Source organism: Crocuta crocuta, unplaced genomic scaffold, assembly GCF_008692635.1.
Source record: "Crocuta crocuta isolate KB4526 unplaced genomic scaffold, BGI_CrCroc_1.0 scaffold186, whole genome shotgun sequence".
Taxonomy (NCBI): domain Eukaryota; kingdom Metazoa; phylum Chordata; class Mammalia; order Carnivora; family Hyaenidae; genus Crocuta; species Crocuta crocuta.
This window is the reverse complement of record NW_027551569.1, coordinates 6,418,750-6,423,208: the sequence shown is the minus strand read 5'-3', so window position 1 is coordinate 6,423,208 and position 4,459 is coordinate 6,418,750. Positions and strand designations below refer to the sequence as shown.

The following is a 4,459-nucleotide window of genomic DNA, read 5'->3' as shown; positions in this document are numbered from 1 at the left end:
CACAATTATTACTGTCTCTTTTAAGGATCTTTCTTGTTGAGCAAGACAGTAGATAAAATGGTGTAAACCACACTTGAGATGTCTTAACACCTCGGAGTGCGTCATGTGCTAGCCCATTCTGGCCGTCTCTGGCCCTCCTCATGCTGACGGTGGGATTTTTCCCCGTTGGATGGGAGTCCTGCAGCTGCAGTGTTTGGTCAGGGTATTTTATTTTCCTATAGGTTTAGTGACATAAGGGGCTTCTTTTGGAATTCCCAGCAGCTAAGTCCACCAGAGCTGCAGAAGTTCAGCTTAGGACATCTGAGGAGCTGACAACCTGAAGAAGGCTTGCTTGTCTGCCCATGGTGAGCTCTACTTTCTGCAAAGTTTCAGCATGACTGACAATGAGGGTCCAATGATGCAAGCTGTGGCGGGAAATGCTGCAAGCTTGGGCTCAAATGTGACTTTCTTAGGCACTGTAACTATTCCCCAATGTCCTTAGCTCCAGATGGAGTGTATCCCAGGGACCACATTGAGCTTTGTTTAAATGCTCGCATTAGCAGAAGGACGGGGATCCCATTGAATCATCATCTCCTGTCAAAAAGCCAAGAGTTGTTCAGAAGGAATGCAGTTTTTCCCAAAGAGGCTGAATCCCTAGTACTAATTAGTCGTGGTGGCTGCAGCGGGGGTGGTGGTGGGGTGCGTGTGTTTGTGTGTGTGTGTGTGTGTGTGTATGTGTGTGTGTGTGTAGTGATGGTAGTGGTAATCTTGTGCCTCCACTGTTTTAAAATAGGAGCAGTCTTTTTGCTCACCGTCTGAGCCATAGGGTGAGTAACCTTGACCCCTAAAACCCTCGATGGGTGTCATGGGTGTGTGAGTCCTGTCTTCTCCTTGGGTCCAGACATTTAGAATGAATAAATTAGAGGGTGGTGGTAACATGGTCATTGTCATTGCAGACAATGTGGCATTTATGTATGGGCACTGGCTGTCTTTATCATGGGGCTCAATAACAAGGGCAAGTTTGATCTTTCATCACAAACCACTGGGGTGTTCTTTAGACATAGAGCCTACACCAGCTGAAAATAGCCCTAACATCTTGTTATTTTCTCTTTTCCAATTTTTGCCTATTCATACCCATGAATAAAAGACTCAGCCTGTTCAGCCTTTCCAAAGATTTAAAGAACCTTATCTATTGATTTCTAAGTATCCAAAAAGGACAATATTTGCCTTGCTTGGATGAAGGTATCCATTCATTTATTCATTCATTCATCCGTCCATTCAAGAGATATTCATCAAACACCTAATGCGGGTTAGGCACTGTGCTAGGTGCTAAGTGAATATCAGTACATGAAAAAGACAAAGGCCAAAAGCATGTAGATGTTAAATAAGTCTAAGAAGCGACTTCCCCAAGTCCCTGAAGGAGTTGATTTTGCTATACGCATCTTCCTGACTTCTGGTCCCGTGCTCTGACCACAACCCTTCACCGCTAGACCACACTTCCCCAAATAAATAACTACTTCTGCATGCTGAGGACGGATTGTGTGCGGCAGCATTTACGTAGGCGGTACAGACAGCAGCCTTTCACTTAATGTTGCAATAACACCAGGCTAAACAATGTGCACTGACTTTCAGAGTTACAGAACAAACGCTTGATGTGGGTCAGGTCTCTTAATTCAAATGCCAGAGAAGTGCAAAATAGGAAAACTCTCTATCTGATAAGGAACAGCTGTTGAGGAAAGATATATTTGTTTTCAATTTGGGTTAAAATCAGACACAGGATTCTACCCTCCTTTTCACGTTTGGATCCCCAAATAGGAGGAACTCTGCACATAGATAATCACAAACTGCGTAAGTTTGGTTTTATATGCTCAGACTTGTCCAGAACATAGAATCCCTGCCCTGGTAGAAGGCAGCACCGTGTTCACAGAGGCGCACACACATCTGTCTCAAAGTCACCCTGACCTTGGCAAATGGCAAAGATAATTTCTCGCCTTGGTTCTGATTTCCCTCTATTTTAAGGCTACATCATGTGAGCCCCATATTAAAAATGTGATTTTGCAGTCCTGAAATGGATACTGTGAGCAGATTCAGATGTGGGAGCACGTTAGGATGAGCAGATTCAGATGCTCTGGCATTTCAATCTTTATCATGTCATTTCCCAGAGGACAGTGGAGCCAGATCCCATCTCTATCGCAGTCCCTTCCTCTGACACTGGTCTCTGAACCCTCCTCTGTGCCCCAGAGCACCCTGTTATTACTCTGCCAAAGCACTTGCGGCTACTTAACAATTCTCTCTTGATTTGCCAGTCTTCTCCCCGAGGCTGGAAGGTCTCTGAAGGTAGGGACAGGTTCACTCTGTTCTGTACAGCAAGTCTCAGCCCCCAGGACTCATAGGAGTGCATGGCCATAGGAGGATCTCAATAGTTCCTGGATGAAAAAATAAAAGAATTATGAATTCATGGTTCTGTCCTTTTCAGAGGATGGATTTGTTAAGTCTCCAACTCTCAGGTCATAATGGTGCCAGGAAGGAAAGGGTTAAGCTATCTGGACGGGATAGGTTCATTCAGAGACCCTTTTCCTTTTATTGGCCAAGACAGGATAAAGTGACATATGAGATAAATCCTGGGATATAAAATCTTGACACATCCTTTAGGTGTTGAGCTGAGATGATTCAAAGTCTGAAGGGGAAGTAAATGAAATCATTCTAGGTTTTCTCTTAAGTGGCTTGAGATCCAGTTATGAATGGAAGGCAAGGCCAGGCCCGGGAATTCAAGGCTTGACCTACTTTGCCCAAGCTAATAAAAAGAGAGATGGATTTGCCTTCATAACTTTTTTTTTTAATAATCAAGGACAGTGAAGTAGCCTCACCAATGATAGAATTAGGAGAACTGAAGGCCAAAGAATTGCTTTAGGATTCAGCGCAGCTCCAAGAAGTCTGTGTTTATATATTATGTGTTTTTCCTTCTCGCTCTCCTTTTTTAAATGTGGGGGGGGGGGGGAAGCGCCTGAATTCCCACCAACACAAACCAGTGACATATAATGATGAAATTCTGTTTGCACCTCTGCCTGTGACAGGGAATGCAAAAATAGCAAGTGGCCCGGTTCCACGAATCCCCGCCTCCCTGCCCTCCCAGCCCCCGCCGGGTTCTCATCTCTAAGAATGGAGGTTAGCGCACCACGGCGCCCGAGCCGCACGCAGTCCCAGGACCCGAGGATGAGGTCAGGCGGCGGGAGTGGCCGCAGCCGGGCCGGGGAGGCCGAGGCCCCGGGGGAGCGAGGAGGGAGGGCGGCCTGGCCAGGTCGACCGCGCTCCCGGCCGCGCGGCGTCGCCTGGAGACAGCCCTGGCGGCGCAGTGTTGCTGTAAACAGCAGCTTCCCTGTTACTATCTATAGCAGGATCGCCTGGCTCCGGGGTGCGGCGGCTGGAGGCAGGTCGGCGGTCCGGCTCCCCGCGGGATCCGCCCGCTACCCTAATCCCGCCTCGCCCCTTTCCGTGAGCCCCTGGCCCGAAGAGTGGGGGAAGGGGCACAGGGGCTCTGCTGGGATCTGCGGCTTCGCGTCCCCGAGGTGGCCGGCGCGCGGGGACCCATCCGGGGGCAATGTGACCCCAGCTGTCCTCTGCAGCGGAGCACGGGGCTGGGGGCATCTGGGGGCGCAGCGCACTCCCGAGCACCTAGCCGCCCCAACCCCGTTTACCAGGCCGTGGGGCCGCGTCTTAGGTCTCAGCGGCCGAGGTCTCCGGCCTGGCCTCTGCTGACCACGGTCCTTCCAGAGTCCTCGATGCTCCCCCCTCCAAGTCCGCGCTGGAAAATCACCCGCTGTGGGCTCCCAGTAATAAGCCCAGCTTCCTGGGGAACCGAACCACATCTAACACCCCAGCTTGGACTTGCGCTCCCCCAAGAGCTCTCGCCACCCGGTACTCCAATCTGACCACCTTGCCCACATAACCGCCTCACCCCACCCCACTCCCCGGACCCCAGCTCAAAAGTAGGCAAACGAACCCATCAGTCATCCTTGCATGGAGGTCCTGCACAATGTTTACTGGCTAGTGTCTCAGAGATTTGGCAGTAACACTAACATCCCTAAGTATGGCCGAGAAAACAAAATGCGCTTTTCCTTAAAAACAAAAAATTAAAATGACCAGCATCTTAGATAAAGTAGGTTATCGTAGTCCCTTATTTTGGATCTCCCGACTTTTGCTTCCAAATGCAGTAACAGTCCTAGTATTGCTCGAGAGTGGGGGCTTAAGGATCCGCTTCCACAGTCTGCACTGAATTAGGGCTAGAATTTGGAATGTCGTGGGGGGGGGCGCATTCCTTCGGGGGCCGAGGCTTAAGCCCTCGGGCTCTGTACCTGTGTCTCCTTTACCTGAGCCCCAGCACGTTTCCGGGGTTCCGTATACTGGTAAAAGGGCGCTTCCACCCCATCCTCCCACTCCGTCCAGGGAACAAGGGTCCGCATTGAACCAGGTGCGAATGTTC

At 49.9% G+C, this 4,459-nt stretch overlaps 1 long non-coding RNA gene across 1 annotated transcript; it reads right to left on the bottom strand.

Moving 5' to 3' along the window:
• Positions 1-1,216: 1,216 nt before the first annotated feature.
• On the bottom strand, positions 1,217-4,453 carry LOC144220478 (uncharacterized). The gene is made up of 2 exons (XR_013331749.1): positions 4,347-4,453; positions 1,217-2,405 (listed from the first exon to the last, which is right to left on the bottom strand). It is a non-coding gene; the product is annotated as an uncharacterized LOC144220478 (long non-coding RNA).
• Positions 4,454-4,459: the final 6 nt, after the last annotated feature.